Source organism: Carassius gibelio, chromosome B16 (assembly GCF_023724105.1).
Source record: "Carassius gibelio isolate Cgi1373 ecotype wild population from Czech Republic chromosome B16, carGib1.2-hapl.c, whole genome shotgun sequence".
NCBI lineage: Eukaryota > Metazoa > Chordata > Actinopteri > Cypriniformes > Cyprinidae > Carassius > Carassius gibelio.
In genome coordinates this window covers 1,545,425-1,572,001 of record NC_068411.1, presented here as the reverse complement: position 1 = coordinate 1,572,001, position 26,577 = coordinate 1,545,425, and the positions used below count along the sequence as shown (strand labels likewise).

At 37.8% G+C, this 26,577-nt stretch overlaps 1 long non-coding RNA gene across 1 annotated transcript in view; it reads right to left on the bottom strand.

Annotated features, from left to right (window-relative positions):
* Positions 1-20,909, bottom strand: part of LOC127974702 (uncharacterized) — a 35,964-nt gene extending 15,055 nt beyond the window's left edge. Inside the window, exons 1-2 of the long non-coding RNA XR_008157350.1 lie at positions 20,377-20,909; positions 16,540-16,774 (exon numbers count right to left, since the gene is read on the bottom strand). This is a non-coding gene — a long non-coding RNA (uncharacterized LOC127974702). The remainder of the gene's footprint in view (positions 1-16,539; positions 16,775-20,376) is intronic.
* Between the last annotated feature and the right edge of the window lie 5,668 nt (positions 20,910-26,577).

Here is a 26,577-nt window from a genome sequence, read left to right as displayed (position 1 = left end):
GATTTTTGATATCTCGAACGGTTCGCCCGTGGTGAGGCGTTGAAATTAGGGCACAAAATTTGAAACAGGAAGTGCCTAATAACATCTGCGTACATTTCCTGAGTTTCATCAAACTTCATCGGTTTGTTTATTGTAATATGTTACTCGCATATATGTAACTATAAGGTGTCAAAGTTACAGCGCCACCAACTGGCAGCAGGAAGTGTGTCATTTTCAAAATTCTTTTAATTCAGCGTCTTATTTTTACTCGATTTGCTTCAAACTTCATCAGAATAATGACAAAATACAGCTGATGTAAATCTGTTGTGGGTATACTGATATCTAATATAGTGTTGCCATGGCAACGTGTCAAACTTGAATATTCTGTTATGGTGATTTTGAGGCAGACAACAAGCTCAGATTTACATTAAACTCAGAACACATATCCGTATTAATGATATCTAGACAATGGCATAAGCTTTTAAAAGGACGTGATAGAGGCACTCTATAGCGCCACCTTTTGTCAAAAGTGGGGGGGTTAGTTTTAGCTACAGACACCAAACTTGGTACATAAATTGTTCTTATCAAGACGGACAATTTTCTAATTCACAGTCATAAGCTACGACCAACAGGAAGTCAGCTATTTTGATTTGAATATGTATTTTTGGCAAATTCGGCTGTGAATTAATGCATACTCCTCACAGGGGAAGTGCACTATACACACCAAACTTTGTCTACATGTTGAAAAAACATTGAGGAACTTAAATTGCGAATGGATTTTGGATAGCTTGAACGGTTTTGCCGTGGTGATTTTTTGAAATAACAGTAAAAAGGGAAACATTAATTGTCTGGTATTTTTAAATTGCAGCTTCCAAACATTTCAAAACCATTTTTCATTTAGAGAACATGCGATTCTGAGGAAATATGCATAGTTTCACAACTTTACAACACTGTAAGATTAAAATAAAATTATAAAACTGTCAGACATCTGATCTCACTCTCTGGCATTGTCTCTGTGTGAGGGAAAGGGGGGGGGGGTGCTTGAGGACCTGCCTGACAGAGAGAGAGAGAGATAGGGAGAGAGAGAGAGAGTTAACATCTCTTTAATCACCAGAAAAAAAACTGTAATTGTGTGTTGTTGATTTTTTTCATCATTACAGCTTAAGAAATCTCTCTATCATTTTCTATCATTTTTAGGGACGAAAAAAACCTAGTACAATTTGTAATCTTGCTGATTTAACAGTAAAACAGTTCAGCTCACAGATAAAGACTAAGCTGTAATGCAGGCAAACATATTTTACAAATGCTTATAGATCAATAAAATTGTTAAAAATGCTTTTTCACAAAGTACATAATAATAAGGCACGTTGATATTCTGATGACATTTTTTTCCAAGTACATTTTACCAATTTCAAATCACATCAATCTTAATAAATACTATAGATCTGGTATTTCATGATTTATGAATGATATATATAATTGTCCTCGAAGGCTGGAAGTGAAATACTCATATTCAGGAGTGCTGAATTTTTAGGCATGTCTTCTTGTCATGCATTGGTCATTGAGCTCATTGTAGCGATGCTTCAGGTGTTGAAATAGATTTGTTATAGATTATACAGGTTCACTGTTTGAAGAGTGTATACAGTATGTGTATGTGGTGCAGACGCAGTAGCGAGAGCATGTTATTGTTACGCAAAAACACATTAAAATAATGTGCGAGCATGAATCTCTCCGCTTGCATGCACATTTCCTTTACTTTGACAAAAAACGCGTCCTCTGATACATGCTGCTTTTGCTCGGAGAGCGTGCGCGCACTTAAAACTCGTTTCCTCTGCTCAAACTGTGTCCTGTGCACTCACAACTCTCTCTATGCTCATGCGCTAGATATTCATTCTTTTCACACCTTTCTACTTCTAACCTTTTCTGTTCACATCTTTTACCATGTGCAGTGTGAATGCTCTGATCCATTAACATGGGCTCTGAAAAAAATATGCATTACAGATAGAGCTTGTGAACCTGGCCTTGCATAGGTATATGCACAGTCTGTCCTGTTCTCCTGCTCCATTTAGGAACGCTTCATTCGGACTGGTTCAGATAGCAACACCAAACTTGCAGTGTGTAATACCTATCATGGCCACCACCAGATGGAGCTATAGGATTACTTTTAAATAATTGTTTTAGAAACGTCTATAAAGCATTTAAATCATTTATAAAAATCTTTCAAAGTAAAACAATATGTTTTTTTAAAAGCTAATGAATTTTACTGGTAATATAGTTTTATATAATAATTTCAGAAATGTTTATAGATCAATAAAAGTATTTTTAAAAATGGTTATAGATCATGAAAAGTGCGAATAAGCTCTCTTTGGTTTACATTAGTTAATGCATTAACTAACATGAACTAACAATGAACAATCTATTTTTCAGATAATTTATTAATCTTTTTTATGTTAGTTATTCCTATCATTAAAAATATTATTATTTATGTTTTTTCACAGTACATAAACTAATTTTAAAATAAAAATGTAATAAAAAAAATATTATTAATAATGTATTAAAATATTTTAACTAAGCTTTAATTAACATTTATATAAACACTTATATTGAAAGAGACTGAAATTGAAGTAATTTTTACTTTTAAAAACCACTTGTAAGACACAGTTAACAAATGCAGTGAGCAGATGAAAGGACAGAACAACAAAGATATATAGTGCCCCCTATTGGCAACAGGAAGTGTCATATTTTACACTGCGACAAACTACTCCTAGAAATTTTTTGACATTAATGTCTTTTTCGTGGTCAGTCTATCTTGAGTTTTTGTTAAGGGTCGTGTCCATGGCGCCATGACAAAATTGATGTCTCGCCATAGGAAGAGAAGTTGTTGTAACTCAGGCATAAAATATTCGATCTTCCCCAAACTTCAAATGTTTGATAAGAGTCTTGGCCTGAACACATCTGAAGGAAAATATTCCATTATAATGATAGCGCCACCTGCTGGGAAAAAGAAGATTGGCACATATAAATGACTTTGACATATTCCACTTATATTTACGACTTTAAATGCATATTTCTCGCCGTTCGCTTTTTTTACTAAAGCCGCTTGCTGGCGGTGAGCCCGGGTGCGAGGGCCCGATCATCGCTGCTTGCAGCTTTAATTAGGGCTCAAGCCCGAAGGGGCGAAGAGCCCTATTGTTCTTCTAAGGATTATTCTTATTATTATTTTTTTTATTTTTTATTAAACCTTCCGGGGGTTTTTGGGGGCCTTAACATGCTCAAAAACTCTTGAAAATTGGCACACACATTGGAATCTGCGGCCATCAGGACGCCGCAGAGGCTGGGACCCGGGCGTGGCACAGGGGCTCTACAGCGCCCCCTGGAACACAGTCAGAAATCTTGAACCATAGCTCACACACACTTGCATATATTTATATGAAACTCAGTACACTTGTAGATCTCATTGAGCTGAACAACTTTCGCGCTTTATGTCATAGGCTCCGCCCAACAGGAAGTCAGCTATTCAGGGCTGTTTAAAAAAAGCATGCTCTGGAATTTGAAATACTCCTCTGAGGTTTTCAACCCGTTCGCCACGAAACTCGGTGAACATGATCTCAAGACATTGTGGATGAAAAATTGCGAGGGGATTTTTGATATCTCGAACGGTTTGCCCGTGGCGAGGTGTGGAACTTATGGCGAGAAATGAGGAACAGGAAATGTCTAATAACATCCACATACATTTCCTGAATTTGATCAAACTTCATGGGTTTGTTCGTTGTATGATACTGATTGTATATATGTGACTATTAAGAGTCAACGTTATAGCGCCACCAACTGGCAGCAGGAAGTGTGTCATTTTCCAAATGCTTTGAATTCAGCATCTTATTTTTACTCGATTTACTTAAAACTTCATCAGAATAATGACAAAACACGGCCGATGTAAATCTGTTGTGGGGATATTGATATCTGATATAGTGTTGCCATGGCAACGTGTCAAACTTGAATGTTCTGTTATGGTGAGTTTGAGGCAGACAACAACCTCAGATTTACATGAAACTCAAAACACATATCAGTATTAGTGATAGCTAGACAATGGCAAAAGCTTTTAAAAGGGCATGAAGGAGGCACTCTATAGCGCCACCATTTGTCAAAAGTGGGGGGGTTAGTTTTAGCTACAGACACCAAACTTGGTACATAAATTGTTCTTATCAAGACGGACAACTTTCTAATTCACAGTCATCAGCTACGATCAACAGGAAGTCAGCTATTTTGATTTGAATGTGGATTTTTTTTTTACATTTAGCTGTGAATTAATGCATACTGCTCAGAGGAGAGCAACACTATACACACCAAACTTTGTCTACATGATGCCAAAACATTTTAAACAACTTAAATTGCCAATGGATTTTGGATAGCTTGAACGGTTTTGTCTTGGTGATTTTTTTAAATGACAGTAAAAATGGAATTATTAATTTTCCTGCATTTTTAAATTCCAAACACTTCAAAACCTTTTTTCATACAGAAAAAAAGTCATTCTGAGTAAATATGGATAGTTTCACAACTTTACAACACTGTATGGATAACAGAAAATTAAAAAACTGTCAGACATCTCATATCACTCTGTCCCTCTGTTTGAGTATATGTGCTTCAGACTTCCATTGTCTGAGAGAAATTGCGCCCCTACAGGTGCAATTACCGGAGATTTAGTTTCTCTTTTAAATCGGTTAAAATACAAATAAATACTTAGATTTAATTCACACTGACAAGCTAAACCAACATATCTGATTATTACCGGGTCAGGGCTCATTAATAATTGATGTATGGTCAGTGATACGTGAGAAACACGAGAGATGAATCACTGCTCTGAGCACCAGCGTGTGGAATGATGAGCTCAGAAAAAACGAGTTTATTCTTGTTTTATAGCTTTTACAAATAAAATATTGCAGCGATATTACACAATTCACCAATTAAAACACACCAAGAGCTAAATTCAGATGTTTTTGAACTGTTTGTGTAAAAATTGAATATTTGCGGCTGCCTATCTGAAATCACCGCTCCGATCAGCGCATAGTGTTACGAGCTGAAAACAAACGAATTTATTCTTGTTTAAGAGCTTTTTTAAATAAAATATTGCCACCAATGCACACAATACACCGATTATAACACAACAAGAGCTAAATGCAGGTGTTTGTGACCCGTTTAAGTGTGCAAGACTATTTGAAAGCGCGACTGGCAGAATAACATTTCTCTCGAGCTGCAGGTTTCTGCCTTTCGTCGTAAGAACGAACACATCACGGACAAGATTATTTCAAAATACATAATAGCTTGGCGAATATAAACGAAAACAGCCACGTGAACATAAACTGGATCTACTGGATTTGAATATTAAAGTGACCACATTTACCACTTGCTTCTGTCTTCAATTTTAATCTATATAAAAAAGGAAACTCATTCGACTTGGCTGCTTTTTTAATGTGTGCGTATTTATTTATTTACCTTTTTATACATTTTGTATAATTTCATAGTTTGTGTATTACAATTATAAAAACAAAAATAAATTTAGCCACTCACATATAAATAGCTTAGGCCTTATCCTTTTTCTGACAGTTTTAGGGATTTTTAAAAATCCTAAAAATAACCTTATTTGTGCTGCAAATAATAATTTCAAACTCATTTGATACTGACCTATGACATCCTGTGACATTATATTTATTTTAATTTACATAATCTCATGGATGTAACAGTAAATCTGTTCAGCTCACAGATCAATACTAAGCTGTAATGCAAGCAGAACTTTCACAAATGCTTATGAGTCATTTAAGGATTTGATAACTGTAAAATAATGTCTAATTTGTTAACATTAGCAAATGCATTGATAACATTTTATAATAACTGCACTCATTAGTAAATAGTCAGTTCATGCTTTATAAAGCCTTGTCCCAATATTAATAGTCATTAGTAAGCAGTTTATAAATACAGCTATAAATAGCTTGTCCTTGGTTTATAAGCACATTTATTAAAAAGGAGAGTAAAGGGTCAGTTATCTTCCTATGAAAAATAAAAGATAAAAATAAACAAACAACACAGATTGATACAGAAATCAGAAATTTTATTGTGGATTTATGAAAAAATCAGCCTGTAAATGAATTCATACTCCTCCTCATACTACTCCATACTCCTTTTTCAACATGATGCCAATATACTGAAATTGTGAATGGGTTTAGGATAGCTTAAATGGTGTTGCCATAGAGATTTATTAAAGTAACATAAAAAATACAATAGTTATTTTTACTATATCTTTAAACATTTTCATTCTAACTCTTCATAATTTTTTATATAAGTAGAAGTCCTCATTTGAAGGAAGCACAGTAAGTTTCATAGCTTTATCACTTTCAAGAGCCAGCATAAAATTAAAACTATCATAACTTATAAATCAAGCTTGCAATTCTTAGTACCAATAATGGCCACCAGAGGGAGCTATAGGATTACTTTTAAATAATTATTGTAGAAACGAGTATAATTTAAATCATTTATAGAAATCTTTCAAAAAAATAATATGAATTTTATGTATTTTACTGATAAAATGACCCTCACTTAATTAGAATAACAAGCTGAAGTATTGTGAACTGTATATTAAGAATAATTCTTTATAGGCTTTATGGACAGATACGTTTTGAGTGACTCTTGAAGGTTCAGCACCACATCCTCTTTTACCACTGTTTAAAGAATTAATCTTACACAACAGGTGTGAATGAATTTTGGATAGCTTGAATGGTTTTGTCGTGGTGATTTTTTGAAATAACAGTAAAAAAGTAACCAGTAAATGTCTTTTTATTTTTTTAAAGTGCAGCTTCTAAACACTTAAAAAAAAATGTACACATAGAAGACAAGTTATTCTGAGGAAATATGCATAGTTTCATGACTATACAACACTATATGGATGATAGAAAATTAAAAAACTATCATACATCTGATGTCACTCAGTCCCACTGTCACTGTGGGTAATGTGTGTGTGTGTGTGTGTGTGTGTGTGTGTGTTGTCAGTTCTTCTTGACCTGCTTTTTTCTTCTTCTTTTCTGACCTCATGACCCAGTCAGCATTTTTTGTACAATGGTCAAGTCTTAACTTATCAATTTCTGTATTGCATTTGTGTTTGATATTTCTCATGGGTATTTCATAATTTTCGACCTTACAGTTTGAGTTAAAACTCTATTTTAGCGCATTTCATCTGTAAAAGAAAACATGCCTAATAATTCTGCACACATGAATATAAGGGCCCTATTTAAACGATCTGAAACGCAAGTGTCAAAGCGCGAAGCGCAAGTAACTTTGTGGGCGGGTCTCGGCGCTGTTGCTATTTTCCCGGCGGGATAAATGGCTCTTGCGCCCGGCGCAAATCTAAAATGGGTTGGTCTGAAGTAGCTTCATTATTCATAGGTGTGGTTTGGGCGTAACGTGAAATAAACCAATCAGAGCGTCATCCAACATTCCCTTTAAAAGCAGGTGCGCAAGTTCCATTATGGATTGCTATTATTATGGCGTATTTACCAGGCGCACGCCAGGAGCGGTTCACAGCCCAGGAGACTGATGTTCTTGTAAGAGCAGTGAAAGACAGAGAAGTTGTGTTGTATGGGGATGGGAGAAACCCACCCAAAATAGCGTCATGATTTCCGTCATCTCATGTGTTAATATTTTTTTAGTGTAACAATTTATGATTTGCAAAAATAACTGTTGCATCTGTGTAGATTACATGAGCAAAGTGTATGCGCGTTGTGCACGCTATACATTATGGTCAAGCATGCGCCCTTAAAATAGCATAATGAACAACGCGTTTGACTTTAGACTAGGTTTTTTCTGGTCAGTGGCGCAATTGTTTAATGGAACAGAAAAATAGCACCAGGGATTGTTTGCGCCGGAACAAGCCTCCTTTTTTGCGCTGAACCGCCCAGGGAGCGCAAGTTCATTCACTAGTTTAGCGACGTGCTTCTGTGGAGGGAAAAGCGCGCTTTGCGCAGGTGCAAAATAGGAATGACACATGCGTCGGTGTACAAAGTCAATTGCGCTGGGTGCAAGATAGGGCCCAAGGAGTTTTTCTCTTCCAGCTTTCCTGGACTATTGTATAGCACTCATAAATGATTAAATAAAAAATAATGGTAGTTATTAAGATTGATATGGTTTGGAATTGGTAAAATGTACTTGGAAAAAAATCACAATAAAACAATGTTTTCATGTTTAAGTTTGGAATATTAACTGACATGAATGAATGCTATATAAATATTGTTCATGTTAACATAATGTTTATAAATAAAATCTTATTGTACAGTGTTACTAAAGTTATATATATATATATATATATATATATATATATATATATATATATATATATATATATATATATATATATATATATATATATATATATATATATTGTTCTGTGAATGTGATTTTAAAGTCTAGATGATTCGGATTAACCCTTTAACTGCCGTATCCTTTAAAACCTCACTGCCAGAGGGATATTGTGAATGCATGTGCCCGCTGGGCACAGTTTACCTGATGCCACGGGGGGGTTATGGCATTGGTGGCTTGAGCCCGCCATCGCTGCTTGCAGCTATATTTATTATTATTCTTCTTCTCTAAGATGAATCGCATTTTTGAGGGCCTAAACATGCTCGAAAAGTCATGAAACTTTGCACACACCTCAGAACTGGCGAAAATTTACGTCTGATATGGGTTTCAGAAGTGGGTGTGGCAAAATGGCTCAACAGCGCCACCTATACACGTTCAACGGTGTGCGCCTCGAGCTACATTTCATGTACATGTATGAAAATCGGTATACACATGTAACTCTCCAATACCTACAAAAAAGTCTCTTGGAGCAAAATCCGAAACCCAACAGGAAGTCGGTTATTTCTAATATTATGAGCAAATTTTGTGTCATTTTTGTCATTTCCATGCGTTGTATTTTAACGAACTCCTCCCAGAGATTAATTCAGATCAACACCAAATTTGGTATGCCTAATCTAAAGGCCTTTGCGATGTTAAATTGCGAAGCTTTTGAGTTTTCGTTAAAGGGCCTGTGTGTGGCGGCCTGGCGAATTTCGATGATTCGCCATGAAACAGGAAGTTGCTATAACTCAGACATACAATGACCAATCTGCCCCAAACTTCACATGTTTGATGAGACTCCTGTCCTGAACAGTTTGACATGACCATATTCAGTTATAGTCATAGCGCCACTTATTGGCAACAGGAAGTGACATATTTTACGCTGCGACAAACTACTCCTAGAAATTTTTGACAATCAATGTCTTTTTTGTCGTCAGTCGAATCTAAAGGCCTGTACGATGTTAAATTGAGAAGATCTTGAGTTTTCGTTAAAGGGCGTGTCCATGGCGCCATGTCAAAGTTCGATGTCTCGCCATGGGAGTAGAAGTTGTTGTAACTCAGTCATAAAATATCAGATCTTGCCCAAACTTCAAATGTTTGATAAGAGTACTGACCTGAACACATCTGGAGGCTAATATTCCATTGGGTGTGGCAAAATGGCTCGATAGCGCCACCTATACATTTTCAATGGAGTGCGCCTCGAGCTACATGTCATATACATGTACGAAAATCGGTAAACATATGTAACACACCAATAGCTACAAAAAAGTCTCTTGGTACGAAACCCGAATCCCAACAGGAAGTCGGTTATTTTTAATTTTCCCTGCAAAATTGGTGTTGTTTTTGTCATTTTCAGGGGTTGTATTTTAACGAACTCCTCCTAGAGATTTATTCAGATCAACACCAAACTTGGTCAGTGTAATCTAAAGCCCTTTGCCATGTTAAATTGCGAAGGAATTGAGGTTTCGTTAAAGGGCGTGTCCATGGCGGCCTGACAAATTTCGATGATTCGCCATGAAAAATGATGGTGCTATAACTCACACATACAATGTCCAATCCGCCCCAAACTTCACATTTTTGATAAGACTCTTCACCTGAACAGATCTACATGCCAATATTCAGTTATAGTCATAGCGCCACCTATTGGCAACTGGAAGTGACATATTTTACACTGTGACAAACTACTCCTAGAAATTTTATGACATCAATGTCTTTTTTGTGGTCAGTCTAATCTAAAGACCTGTGTGATGTTTAGTTGTGAAGATTTTGAGTTTTTGTTAAAAGGCATGTCCATGTCGCCATGACGAAGTTCGATGTCTCGCCATGGGAATAAAAGATGTTATAACTCAGGCATAAAATGTCCGATCTTGCCCAAACTTCACATGTGTGATAAGGGTCCTGGCTTGAACACATCTGAAGGCCAATATTCCATTATAACGATAGCGCCACCTGCTGGCAACAGGAAGATTGGCACACATATGGAATAAACTTTGATATATTGCACTTATATTTATGAGTTTAAATGCATATTTCTCAACGTGCACCTTTTTACTAAAGCCACACGATGGCGGTGAGCCCGGGTGCGAGGGCCCGTTCATCGCTGCTTGCAGTTTAATTAGGGCTCAAGCCCAAAGGGTGAGAGGCCTATTGTTTTCCTTAGGATTATTTTTTATTATTATTATTATTATTATTATTATTATTATTATTATTATTATTTTTTTCCAACGTCTCGGGGGCTTTTGGGGCCCTTAACGTGCTTAAAAAGTCTTGAAAATTGGCACACAGATTGGAACCTGCGGCCATTAGGGCCGGGCAGAGACTAATACACGGGCGTGGCACAGGGGCTCTACAGCGCCCCCTGGAATATGGAGGGCCATATATCATACATTCTTGCTCGTAGACGTATGAAACTCGGTACACATATAAATCTCATCAATCCAAACAACTTTTGTATTGCATATCATAGGCTCCGCCCAACAGGAAGTTGGCTATTTAGGGTTTAGTATTCAAATTTTTCGTCAAAGTTGTGGGGGCTTTTGGGGTCCTTAACATACTCAAAAACTCTTGAAAATTTGCGCACACTTTGGAATCTGTGGCCTTTAGGAGCCTGCAGAGGCTGGGACCCGGGCGTGGCACAGGGGCTCTACGGCGCCCCCTGGAACACAGTCAGAAATGTTGATGTATAGCTCACACATACTTGCACATATTCATATGAAACTCAGTACACATATAGATCTCATCGTGCCGAACAACTTTCGTATTGCATGTCATAGGCTCCACCCAACAGGAAGTCAGCTATTTAGAGTTATGTAAAAAGCGCATGCTCTGGAATTTGAAATACTTGTCATAGGTTTTTTTCTCGATTGCCGCCAAACTCGGTCAACATGATCTCAAGACACTGGGGATGAAAAATTGCCAGGGGATTTTTGATATCTCGAACGGTTTGCTCGTGGCGAGGCGTTGAAATTATGGCGAGAAATTAGAAACAGGAAGTGTCTAATACCATCCACATACATTTCCTGATTTTAATCAAACTTCATCAGATTATTCGTTGTATGATGTCGATCGCATATATGTGACTATTAGGAGTCAAAGTTATAGCGCCACCAACTGGCAGAAGGAAGTGTGTCATTTTCAAAATGATTTGAATTCAGCATCTTATTATTACTCGATTTGCTTCAAACTTCATCAGAATAATGTTAAAACACAGCTGATATAAATCTGCAAGGGGGATATTGATATCTAAAAAATTGTTGGCGTGGCAACATGTCAAACTGGAATACTTCTCAGGTGATTTTGAGGCAAATAACATACTTAGAATTTCACAAAACTCTGAACACACATCAGTATTTCTGATAGGAACTTAAATTGTGAATGGATTTTGGATAGCTTGAATGGTTTTGCAGTGGTGATTTTTTTAAATGACCTTACAAAGGGAATCATTATTGTATTTTTAAATTGCAGCTTCCAAACACGTCAAAGAATTTTTTCATACAGATGAAAAAGTCATTCTGAGGAAATATGCATAGTTTCACGACTTTACAACACTGTATGGATAACAGAAAATTAAAAAAACTGTCAGACATTTCATCTCACTCTGTCCCTCTGTTTTAGTATATGTGCTTCAGACTTCCATTGTCTGAGAGAAATTGCGCCCCTACAGGTTCAATTCCCGAACTTTTACTTTCACTTTTGAATCGGTTAAAAATACAAACAAATACTTAGATTTAATTCACACTGACAAGCTAAACCAACATATCTGATTATTACCGGTTCAGGGCTCATGGATAAATTATTTCTGGCCAGAGATATGTGAGAAATAGGAGAGATGAATCACCGCTGTGACCACGAGCGTCTGGAGTAAAGAGCTCAGAGAAAAAGAATTTATTCCTGTTTTAAAGCTTTTAAAAATAAATTATTACAGCGATATCACACAATCAACCAATTAGAACACACCAAGAGCTAAATTAAGATGTTTTTGAACTGTTTGTGTGAAAATGAAATATTTGCAGCTGCCTATCTGAAATCACCGCCTCCGATCAGCGCGTACAGTGTCGAGCTCAAAACAAACGAATTTATTCTTGTTTAAGAGCTTTTTTAAATAAAATATTACCACAAATGCACACAATAAACCCATTGTAACACAACAAGAGCTAAATGCAGGTGTTTGTGACCTGTTTAAGTGCGCAAGACTATTTGAAAGCGCGACTGGCAGAATAACATTTCTCTCTCGAGCTGCAGGATTCTGCCTTTCGTCGTACGAACGAACACATCACGGACAAGATTATTTCAAAACACATAATAGCTTGGCGACTATAAACGAAAACAGCCACGTGAACATAAACTGGATCTACTGGATTTGAATATTAAAGTGACCACATTTACCACTTGCTTCTGTCTTCAATTTTAATCTATATAAAAAAGGAAACTCATTCGACTTGGCTGCTTTTTTAATGTGTGCGTATTTATTTATTTATCTTTTTATACATTTTGTATAATTTCATAGTTTGTGTATTACAATTATAAAAACAAAAATAAAATTAGCCACTCACATAGAAATAGCTTAGGCCTTAACCTTTTTCTGACAGTTTTAGGGATTTTTAAAAATCCTAAAAAAACCTTATTTGTGCTGCAAATAATAATTTCAAACTCATTTGATACTGACCTATGACATCCTGTGACATTATATTTATTTTAATTTACATAATCTCATGGATGTAACAGTAAATCTGTTCAGCTCACAGATCAATACTAAGCTGTAATACAAGCAGAACTTTCACAAATGCTTATGAGTCATTTAAGGATTTGATAACACTGTAAAATAATGTCTAATTTGTTAACATTAGCAAATTCATTGATAACACTTTATAATAACTGCACTCATTATTAAATAGTCAGTTCATGCTTTATAAAGCCTTGTCCCAATATTAATAGTCAGTAGTAAGCAGTTTATAAATACAGCTATAAATAGCTTGTCCTTGGTTTATAAGCACATTTATTAAAAATGAGAGTAAGTTATCTTCCTATGAAAAATAAAAGATAAAAATAAACAAACAACAACACAGATTGATACAGAACTCAGAAATTTTATTGTGGATTTATGATAAAGCCTGCAAATGAATTCATACTCCTACTCATACTACTCCATACTCCTTTTTCAACATGATGCCAATATACTGAGATGTTAAATTGTGAATGGGTTTAGGATAGCTTAAATGGTGTTGCCATAGAGATTTATTAAAGTAACATAAAAAAATACAATAGTTATTTTACTATATCTTTACAATTTTTCATTCTAAATCTTCATAATTTTTTATATAAGTAGAAGTCCTCATTTGAAGGAAGCACAGTAAGTTTCATAGCTTTATCATTTTCAAGAGCCAGCATAAAATTAAAACTATCATAACTTATAAATCAAGCTTGCAATTCTTAGTACCTATAATGGCCACCAGAGGGAGCTATAGGATTACTTTTAAATAATTATTGGAGAAACTAGTATGATTTAAATAATTTATAGAAATCTTTCAAATAAAATAATATGTATTTTAGGAATTTTACTGATAAAATGACCCTCACTTAATTAGAATAACAAGCTGAAGTATTGTGAACTGTATATTAAGAATAATTCTTAATAGGCTTTATGGACAGATACGTTTTAAGTGACTGTTGAAGGTTCAGCACCACATCCTCTTTTACCACTGTTTAAAGAATTAATCTTACAGAACAGGTGTGAATGAATTTTGGATAGCTTGAATGGTTTTGTCGTGGTGATTTTTTGAAATAATAGTAAAAAAGGAACCAGTAAAAAAAAGTGCAGCTTCTAAACACTTCAAAAAAATGTACACATAGAAGACAAGTCATTCTGAGGAAATATGCATAGTTTCATGACTATACAACATTATATGGATGACAGAAAATTAAAAAACATACATCTGATGTCACTCTGTCCCTCTGTCACTGTGTGTGTGTGTTTGTGTGTGTTTTAAGTGAATTAGGTGTGAAACTATCAGGGTGCATTTAGTCTCCAGCGCCAACATTTTACAGAACTGCCACTTTCCTGGAGTCTCAGAATTACAATGTGTCAGGTTCTGAGAGATCTAAGATTCCAAAAAAATATTTAATTAGAATACCATGAAGTATTGTTAAATACTATATATTAAGACTTTATATATAGGCTTAATGAACAGATTAGACTGACTCGTGAAGGACCAGCACCACCTCCTCTTGTTTGATGGTTTGAGGAATATATCTTCCAGAATCCGGGATTAAGATTTAGGAGCTCATTTTTATTCCACCTCCTTTCCTGAAAGTCTGTCTTGCAGAATTGACTAAAAATTAATCTTCACATTATTTCCTAATTCTTTTGCAATTCTTTTGTCAGTTCTTCTTGACCTGTTTTTCTCTTCCAGCTTTCCTGGACTATTGTATAGCACTCATAAATGATTAAATAAAAAATAATGGTAGTTATTAAGATTGATATGGTTTGGAATTGGTAAAATGTGCTTGGAAAAAAATCACAATAAAACAATGTTTTAATGTTTAAGTTTGGAATATTAACTGACATGAATGAATGCTATATAAATATTGTTCATGTTAACATAATGTTTATAAATGAAATCTTATTGTAAAGTGTTACTAAAGTTATATATATATATATATATATATATATATATATATATATATATATATATATATATATATATATATATATATATATATATATATATATTGTTCTGTGAATGTGATTTTAAAGTCTAGATGATTCGGATTAACCCTTTAACTGCCATATCAAGTTCAAGTTCAAGTTCAAGTTCAATTTATTTGTATAGCGCATTTACAACAGCCTCCTGGCTGACCAAAGTGCTTTAACATAAGAGCAAGAATATTACACATACATAAAAATAGACCAGACAAAAAATTTAAAACCACCCATTTCAAAATGTAGCATAACACAGTAGTCAGTACACTAAGGAAAATAAAAAAGTTTTTAGCAAAGATTTAAAAATAGACAAGGAAGGGGCCAGTCTGATCTCTAAAGGCAGGGTATTCCAGAGTCGTGGCCCAGCCACTGCAAATGCACGCTCCCCTCTACGCTCCCCTCTATCCTTTAAAACCTCACTGCCAGAGGGATATTGTGAATGCATGTGCCCGCTGGGCACAGTTTACCTGATGCCACCGGGGTGGTGATGGCATTGGTGGCTTGAGCCCACCATCGCTGCTTGCAGCTATATTTATTATTATTATTCTTCTTCTCCAAAATGAATCGCATTTTTGAGGGCCTAAACATGCTCGAAAAGTCATGAAACTTTGCACACACCTCAGAACTGGCGAAAATTTACGTCTGATATGGGTTTCAGAAGTGGGTGTGGCAAAATGGCTCAACAGCGCCACCTATACACGTTCAACGGTGTGCGCCTCGAGCTATGTTTCATGTACATGTATGAAAATCGGTATACACATGTAACTCTCCAATACCTACAAAAAAGTCTCTTGGAGCAAAATCCGAAACCCAACAGGAAGTCGGTTATTACTAATATTATGAGCAAATTTTGTGAAATTTTTGTCATTTCCATGCGTTGTATTTTAACGAACTCCTCCTAGAGATTCATTCAGATCAACACCAAATTTGGTATGCCTAATCTGAAGGCCTTTGCGATGTTAAATTGCGAAGCTTTTGAGTTTTCGTTAATGGGCGTGTCCGTGGCGGCCTGGCGAATTTCGATGATTCGCCATGAAACAGGAAGTTGCTATAACTCAGACATACAATGACCAATCTGCCCCAAACTTCACATGTTTGATGAGACTCCTGACCTGAACAGATTGACATGCCCATATTCAGTTATAGTCATAGCGCCACCTATTGGCAACAGGAAGTGACATATTTTACACTGCGATGAACTACTCCTAGAAATTTTATGACATCAATGTATTTTTTGTGGTCAGTCTAATCTAAAGCCCTGTGCGATGTTAAGTTGTGACGATCTTGAGTTTTCGTTAAAAGGCGTGTCCATGGCGCCGTCACGAAGTTCAATGTCTCGCCATGGGAATAAAAGATGTTATAACTCAGGCATAAAATGTCCGATCTTCCCCAAACTTCACATGTGTGATAAGAGTCCTGGCCTGAACACATCTGAAGGCCAAAATTCCATCAGGTGTGGCAAAATGGCTCGATAGCGCCACCTATACACTTTCAACAGAGTGCGCCTCGAGCTATGTTTCACGTACATGTACAAAAATTGGTACACACATGTAACACACCAATACCTACAAAAAAGTCTCTTGGTACGAAATCCGAATCCCAACAGGAAGTCGGTTATTTAGAATTTTCTCTGCAATATTGGCGTTGTTTTTGCCATTTTCAGGGGTTGTACTTTAACGAACTCCTCCTAGAGATTTATTCAGATCAACACCAAACCTGGTCAGTGTAATCTTAAGCCCTTTGCGATGTTAAATTGCGAAGATCTTTAGATTTCGTTAAAGGGCGTGTCCATGGTGGCCTGACAAATTTCGATGTTTCGCCATGAAAAAGGAAGTTGCTGTAACTCAGACATACAATGTCCAATCTGCCCCAAACTTCACATGTTAGATAAAACTTCTGCCCTTAACAGATCTACATGCCCACATTCAGTTATAGTCATAGCGCCACCTATTGGCAACAGGAAGTGACATGTTTTACAATGCGACAAACTACTCCTATAATTTTTTTGAGATTAACATATATTTTGTGGTCAGTCTAATCTAAAGGCCTGTGCAATGTTAACTTTTGGAGATCTTGAGTTTTTGTTAAAGGGCGTTTCCATGGCGACATGACAAAATTTGATGTCTTGCCACAGCAAGAGAAGTTGTTGTAACTCAAGCATAAAATGTTCAATCTTCCCCAAACTTCACATGTTCGATAAGAGTCCTGGCCTGAACACATCTGAAGGCCAATATTCCATTATAATGATAGCGCCACCTGCTGGCAACGGTAAGATTGGCACATATATGGGATATACTTTGACATATTCCACTTATATTAACGATTTGAAATGCATATTTCTCACCTTCACCTTTTTACTAAAGCCACACGATTGCGGTGAGCCCGGGTGCGAGGGCCCGTTCATCGCTGCTTGCAGCTTTAATTAGGGCCCGAGCACCGAGGTGCGAGGACCCTCTTGTATCTGCTTTGTTTTTTAGGGCCCGAGCACCGAAGGTGTGAGGACCCTATTGTATCTGCTTCGTTTATTATTATTATTATTATTATTATTATTATTATTATTACGGTGCCAAATGAATCGCCTTTTTGAAGGCCTAAACATACTCAAAAAGTGAGGAAAATTTGCACACACCTCCGAACTGGCGAAAATTTACGTCTGATATGGGTTTCAGAAGTGGGCGTGGCAAAATGGCTCGATAGCGCCACCTATACACGTTCAGCGGTGTGCGCCTCAAGCTACGTTTCACACACATGTATGAAAATCGGTACACACATGTAACACACCAAGACCTACGAAAAAGACTCTTGGAGCAAAATTCTAAACCCAACAGGAAGTCAGATATTTTTTATTTTATGACGAAATATTTTGTCATTTTTGCCATTTCCATGCGTTGTATTTTAACGAACTCCTCCTAGAGATTAATTCAGATCAATACCAAATTTGGTATGCCTAATCTAAAGGCCTTTGCGATGTTAAATTGCGAAGATCTTGAGTTTTCGTTCAAGTTCGTGTCCGTGGCGGCCTGGCGAATTTCGATGATTCGCCATGAAAAATGAAGTTGCTATAACTCAGACATACAATGTCCAATCTGCCCCAAACTTCACATGTTTGATGAGACTCCCAAACTGAACAGATTGACATGCCCATATTCAGTTATAGTCATAGCGCCACCTATTGGCAACAGGAAGTGTCATATTTTACGTTGCGAAGAACTACTCCGAGAAATTTTATGACATCAATGTATTTTTGTGGTCAGTCTAATCTAAAGGCCTGTGCGATGTTTAGTTGTGAAGATCTTGAGTTTTCGTTAAAAGGCGTGTCCATGGCGCCATCACGAAGTTCGATGTCTCGCCATGGGAATAAAAGATGTTATAACTCAGGCATAAAATGTCCGATCTTCCCCAAACTGCACATGTGTGATAAGAGTCCTGGCCTGAACACATCGGAAGGCCAAAATTCCATCAGGTGTGGCAGAATGGCTCGATAGCGCCACCTATACACTTTAAACAGAGTGCGCCTCGAGCTATGTTTCACGTACATGTACAAAAATCGGTATTCACATGTAACACACCAATACATACAAAAAAGTCTCTTGGTACGAAATCCGAATCCCAACAGGAAGTCGGTTATTTAGAATGTTCTCTGCAAATTGGCGTTGTTTTTGCCATTTTCAGGGGTTGTACTTTAACGAACTCCTCCTAGAGATTTATTCAGATCAACACCAAACCCGGTCAGTGTAATCTTAAGCCCTTTGCGATGTTAAATTGCGAAGATCTTTAGATTTCGTTAAAGGGCGTGTCCATGGCGGCCTGACAAATTTCGATGTTTCGCCATGAAATAGGATGTTGTTGTAACTCAGGCATAAAATGTCCAATCCTCCCCAAACTTCACATGTTCGATAAAAGTCCTGCCCTGAACACATCTGAAGGCCAATATTCCATTATAATGATAGCGCCACCTGCTGGCAACAGGAAGATTGGCACATATATGGAATAAACATTGATATATTCTACTTATATTTATGAGTTTAAACGCATATTTCTCACCGTTCACCTATTAACTAAAGCCACTCGCTGCCGGTGAGCCTGGGTGCGAGGGCCCGTTCATCGCTGCTTGCAGCTTTAATTATTATTATTATTCTTCTTCTTCTTCTTCTTCTCCCGAATGAATCGCATTTTTGAGGGCTTTAACATGCTCAAAAAGTCATGAAACTTTGCACACTCGTCAAACCTGGTGAAAATTTTCGTCTGATATAGGATTCAGAAGAGGGTGTGGCAAAATGGCTCGACAGCGCCACCTATACCAAGAAAATCAACAGCCTTCCAGCTATGTTTCACGTACATGCACGAAAATTGGCACACATATGTAACACACCAATACCTACAAAAAAGACTCTTGGAGCGAAATTCTAAACCCAACAGGAAGTCGGTTATTTTTAATATTATGAGCATATTTTGTGTAATTTTGGTCATTTCCATGTGTTGTATTTTAACGAACTCCTCCTAGAGAGTTCTTCAAATCAACACCAAATTTGGTATGCCTAATCTAAAGGCCTTTGCGATGTTAAATTGCGAAGATCCTGACTTTTCGTTGAAGGGCGTGTCCGTGGCGGCCTGGCGAATTTCGATGATTCGCCATGAAAAATGAAGTTGCTATAACTCACACATACAATGACCAATCTGCCCCAAACTTCACATGTTTGATGAGACTCCGAACCTGAACAGATTGACATGCCCATATTCAGTTATAGTCATAGCGCCACCTATTGGCAACAGGAAGTGACATATTTTACGCTGCGACGAACTACTCCTAGAAATTTTATGACATCAATGTCTTTTTTGTGGTCAGTCTAATCTAAAGGCCTGTGCGATGTTCAGTTGTGAAGATCTTGAGTTTTCGTTAAAAGGCTTGTTCATGGCGCCGCGACGAATTTCGATGTCTCGCCATGCGAATAAAAGATGTTATAACTCAGGCATAAGATGTCCGATCTTCCCCAAACTTCACATGTGTGATAAGAGTCCTGGCCTGAACAGATCTTCAGGCCAATATTCCACCGGGTGTGGCAGAATGGCTCTATAGCGCCACCTATACACTTTCAACGGAGTGCGCCTCGAGCTATGTTTCATGTACATGTACAAAAATTGGTACACACATGTAACACTCCAATACCTACAAAAAAGTCTCTTGGTACGAAATCCGGATCCCAACAGGAAGTCGGTTATTTTGAATTTTCCCTTCAAAATTTCTGTTGTTTTTGCCATTTTCAGGGGTTGTACTTTAACGAACTCCTCCTAGACATTTATTCAGATCAACACCAAACTTGGTCAGTGTAATCTAAAGCCCTTTGCGATAATAAATTGCGAAGGACTTGAGGTTTCGTTAAAGGGCGGGTCCATGGCGGCCTGACAAATTTCGATGTTTCGCCATGAAAAAGGAAGTTGCTGTAACTCAGACATACAATGTCCAATCTGCCCCAAACTTCACATGTTGGATAAGACTCTTGACCTGAACAGATCTACATGCCAATATTCAGTTATAGTCATAGCGCCACCTATTGGCAACAGGAAGTTACATATTTTACACTGCGACAAACTACTCCTATAATTTTTTTGAGATTAACATATATTTTGTGGTCAGTCTAATCTAAAGGCCTGTGCAATGTTAACTTTTGAAGATCTTGAGTTTTTGTTAAAGGGCGTTTCCATGGCGCCATGACAAAATTTGATGTCTTGCCACAGCAAGAGAAGTTGTTGTAACTCAAGCATAAAATGTTCAATCTTCCCCAAACTTCACTTGTTTGATAAGAGTCCTGGCCTGAACACATCTGAAGGCCAATATTCCATTATAATGATAGCGCCACCTGCTGGCAACGGTAAGATTGGCACATATATGGGATATACTTTGATATATTCCACTTATATTTAGGACATTAAATGCATATTTCTCAACGTTCACCTTTTTACTAAAGCCACACGATGGCGGTGAGCCCGGGTGCGAGGGCCCGTTCATCGCTGCTTGCAGCTTTAATTTATTATTATTATTAGGGCCCGAGCACCGATGGTGTGAGGACCCTCTTGGAATTGCTCCGTTTATTATTATTATTATTATTATTATTATTATTCTTCTCTAAGATGAATCGCATTTTTGAGGGCCTAAACATGCTCGAAAAGTCATGAAACTTTGCACACACCTCAGAACTGGCGAAAATTTACGTCTGATATGGGTTTCAGAAGTGGGTGTGCCAAAATGGCTCAACAGCGCCACCTATACACGTTCAACGGTGTGCGCCTCGAGCTACGTTTCATGTACATGTATGAAAATCGGTATACACATGTAACTCTCCAATACCTACAAAAAAGTCTCTTGGAGCAAAATCCGAAACCCAACAGGAAGTCGGTTATTTCTAATATTATGAGCAAATTTTGTGTCATTTTTGTCATTTCCATGCGTTGTATTTTAACGAACTCCTCCTAGAGATTAATTCAGATCAACACCAAATTTGGTATGCCTACTCTGAAGGCCATTGCGATGTTAAATTGCGAAGCTTTTGAGTTTTCGTTGAAGGGCCTGTGTGTGGCGGCCTGGCGAATTTCGATGATTCGCCATGAAACAGGAAGTTGCTATAACTCAGACATACAATGACCAATCTGCCCCAAACTTCACATGTTTGATGAGACTCCTGTCCTGAACGGTTTGACATGACCATATTCAGTTATAGTCATAGCGCCACCTATTGGCAACAGGAAGTGACATATTTTACGCTGCGACGAACTACTCCTAGAAATTTTATGACATCAATGTCTTTTTTGTGGTCAGTCTAATCTAAAGGCCTGTGCGATGTTCAGTTGTGAAGATCTTGAGTTTTCGTTAAAAGGCTTGTTCATGGCGCCGCGACGAAGTTCGATGTCTCGCCATGGGAATAAAAGATGTTATAACTCAGGCATAAAATGTCCGATCTTCCCCAAACTTCACATGTGTGATAAGAGTCCTGACCTGAACAGATCTGCAGGCCAACATTCCACCGGGTGTGGCAGAATGGCTCTATAGCGCCACCTATACACTTTCAACGGAGTGCGCCTCGAGCTATGTTTCACGTACATGTACAAAAATTGGTACACACATGTAACACTCTAATACCTACAAAAAAGTCTCTTGGTACGAAATCCGGATCCCAACAGGAAGTCGGTTATTTTGAATTTTCCCATCAAAATTGGTGTTGTTTTTGCCATTTTCAGGGGTTGTACTTTAACGAACTCCTCCTAGAGATTTATTCAGATCAACACCAAACTTGGTCAGTGTAATCTAAAGCCCTTTGCGATAATAAATTGCGAAGGACTTGAGGTTTCGTTAAAGGGCGGGTCCATGGCGGCCTGACAAATTTCGATGTTTCGCCTTGAAAAAGGAAGTTGCTGTAACTCAGACATACAATGTCCAATCTGCCCCAAACTTCACATGTTGGATAAGACTCTTGACCTGAACAGATCTACATGGCAATATTCAGTTATAGTCATAGCGCCACCTATTGGCAACAGGAAGTTACATATTTTACACTGCGACAAACTACTCCTAGAAATTTTATGACATCAATGTCTTTTTTGTGGTCAGTCTAATCTAAAGACATGTGTGATGTTTAGTTGTGAAGATCTTGAGTTTTTGTTAAAAGGTGTGTCCATGGCGCCGTGATGAAGTTCGATGTCTCGCCATGGGAATAAAAGATGTTATAACTCAGGCATAAAATGTCTGATCTTGCCCAAACTTCACTTGTATGGTAAGGGTCCTGGCCTGAACAGATCTGAAGGCCAATATTCCATCGAGTGTGGCAAAATGGCTCGATAGCGCCACCTATACTCTTTTAACGGAGTGCGTATACACTTTAAACGGAGTGCGCCTCGAGCTATGTTTCACGTACATGTACATAAATCGGTACACACATGTAACACAACAATATCTACGAAAAAGTCTCTTGGTACGAAATCCAAATCCCAACAGGAAGTCAGTTATTTCGAATTTTCTCTGCAAAATTAGTGTTGTTTTGGCCATTTTCAGGGGTTGTACTTTAACGAACTCCTCCTAGATATTTATTCAGATCAACACCAAACTTGGTCAGTGTAATCTAAAGCCTTTTGCGATCTTAAATTGCGAAGATCTTGAGGTTTCGTTAAAGGGCGTGTCCATGGCGGCCTGACAAATTTAGTTGTTTCGCCATGAAATAGGATGTTGTTGTAACTCAGGCATAAAATGTCCAATCCTCCCCAAACCTCACATGTTCGATAAAAGTCCTGCCCTGAACACAACTGAAGGCCAATATTCCATTATAATGATAGCGCCACCTGCTGGCAACAGGAAGATTGGCACATATATGGAATAACTTTGATATATTCCACTTACATTTATGAGTTTAAATGCATATTTCTCACCGCTCACCTATTTACTAAAGCCACTCGCTGCCGGTGAGCCCGGGTGCGAGGGCCCGTTCATCGCTGCTTGCAGCTTTAATTAGGGCCCGAGCACCGATGGTGTGAGGACCCTCTTGGAATTGCTCCGTTTATTATTATTATTATTATTATTATTATACTTCTCCAAAATGAATCGCATTTTTGAGGGCCTAAACATACTCAAAAAGTCATGAAACTTTCCACAACCCTCAGAACTGGCGAAAATTTACATCTGATATGGGTTTCAGAAGTGGGTGTGGCAAAATGGCTCGACAGCGCCACCTATACACGTTCAACGGTGTGCGCCTCGAGCTATGTTTCACGTACATGTATGAAAATCGGTACACATGTGTAACTCTCCAGTACCTACAAAAAAGTCTCTTAGAGCAAAATTCTAAACCCAACAGGAAGTCGGTTATTTTTAATATTATGAGCAAATTTTGTGTCATTTTTGCCATTTCCATGCATTGTATTTTAACGAACTCCTCCTAGAGACTTATTCAGATCAACACCAAGTTTGGTATGCCTAATCTAAAGGCCTTTGCGATGTTAAATTGCGAAGATTTTGAGTTTTCATCGAAGGGCGTGTCCGTGGCGGCCTGGCGAATTTTGATGATTCGCCATGAAACAGGAAGTTGCTATAACTCAGACATACAATGACCAATCTGCCCCAAACTTCACATGTTTGATGAGACTCCTGACCTGAACAGATTGACATGCCCATATTCAGTTATAGTCATAGCGCCACCTATTGGCAACAGGAAGTGACATATTTTACACTGCGATGAACTAGTCCTAGAAATTTTATGACATCAATGTATTTTATGTGGTCAGTCTAATCTAAAGGCCTGTGCGATGTTAAGTTGTGAAGATCTTGAGTTTTCGTTAAAAGGCGTGTCCATGGCGCCATCACAAAGTTCGATGTCTCGCCATGGGAATAAAAGATGTTATAACTCAGGCATAAAATGTCCGATCTTCCCCAAACTGCACATGTGTGATAAGAGTCCTGGCCTGAACAGATCTGCAGGCCAATATTCCACCGGGTGTGGCAGAATGGCTCTATAGCGCCACCTATACACTTTCAATGGAGTGCGTCTCGAGCTATGTTTCACGTACATGTACAAAAATCGGTACACACATGTAACACTCCAATACCTACAAAAAAGTCTTTTGGTACGATATCCGGATCCCAACAGGAAGTCGGTTATTTTGAATTTTCCTTTCAAAATTGGTGTTGTTTTTGCCATTTTCAGGGGTTGTACTTTAACGAACTCCTCCTAGAGATTTATTCAGATCAACACCAAACTTGGTCAGTGTAATCTAAAGCCCTTTGCGATAATAAATTGCGAAGGACTTGAGGTTTCTTTAAAGGGCGGGTCCATGGTGGCCTGACAAATTTCGATGTTTCGCCATGAAAAAGGAAGTTGCTGTAACTCAGACATACAATGTCCAATCTGCCCCAAACTTCACATGTTGGATAAGACTCTTGACCTGAACAGATCTACATGCCAATATTCAGTTATAATCATAGCGCCACCTATTGGCAACAGGAAGTTACATATTTTACACTGCGACAAACTACTCCTAGAAATTTTATGACATCAATGTATTTTTTGTGGTCAGTCTAATCTAAAGACCTGTGTGATGTTTAGTTGTGAAGATCTTGAGTTTTTGTTAAAAGGTGTGTCCATGGCGCCGTGATGAAGTTCGATGTCTCACCATGGGAATAAAAGATGTTATAACTCAGGCATAAAATGTCCGATCTTGCCCAAACTTCACTTGTGTGATAAGGGTCCTGGCCTGAACAGATCTGAAGGCCAATATTCCATCGAGTGTGGCAAAATGGCTCGATAGCGCCACCTACACACTTTCAACGGAGTGCGTATACACTTTAAACGGAGTGCGCCTCGAGCTATGTTTCACGTACATGTACAAAAAATCGGTACACACATGTAACACACCAATATCTACAAAAAAGTCTCTTGGTACGAAATCCGAATCCCAACAGGAAGTCAGTTATTTCGAATTTTCTCTGCAAAATTAGTGTTGTTTTGGCCATTTTCAGGGGTTGTACTTTAACGAACTCCTCCTAGAGATTTATTCAGATCAACACCAAACTTGGTCAGTGTAATCTAAAGCCTTTTGCGATCTTAAAGTGCGAAGATCTTGAGGTTTCGTTAAAGGGGCGTGTCCATGGCGGCCTGACAAATTTCGATGTTTCGCCATGAAATAGGATGTTGTTGTAACTCAGGCATAAAATGTCCAATCCTCCCCAAACTTCACATGTTCGATAAAAGTCCTGCCCTGAACACATCTGAAGGCCAATATTCCATTATAATGATAGCGCCACCTGCTGGCAACAGGAAGATTGGCACATATATGGAATAAACATTGATATATTCTACTTATATTTATGAGTTTAAACGCATATTTCTCACCGTTCACCTATTAACTAAAGCCACTCGCTGCCGGTGAGCCCGGGTGCGAGGGCCCGTTCATCGCTGCTTGCAGCTTTAATTAGGGCCCGAGCACCGATGGTGTGAGGACCCTCTTGTTTCTGTGTTGTTTATTATTATTATTATTATTATTATTTTTCTGAAACTTTCTCGAAAAGTCATGAAACTTGGCACACACGTCAGAGCTGGAAAAATATTAGGTATGCAATGGTTTGCTAAGGTGGGTGTGGCAAAATGGCTCGACAGCGCCACCTATAAATTTTCAACGAAGTGCATCTTGAGCTACGTTTCACGTACTTGTATGAAAATCGGTACACACATGTAACACACCAATATCTGCAAAAAAGTCTCTTGGTACGAAATCCAAATTCCAACAGGAAGTCAGTTATTATTTTTTTTCTCATCCAAAATTTTGTCATTTTTGCCATTTCCGGAGGTTGTACTTTAACGAACTCCTCCTAGAGATTTATTCAGATCAACACCAAAGTTTGTCAGTGTAATCTAAAGGCCTTTGCGATGTTAAATTGCGAAGATCTAGAGTTTTCGTTTGAGGGCGTGTCTGTGGCGGCTTGGCGAATTTCGATGTTTCGCCATGAAAAATGAAGTTGCTATAACTTAGACATAAAATGT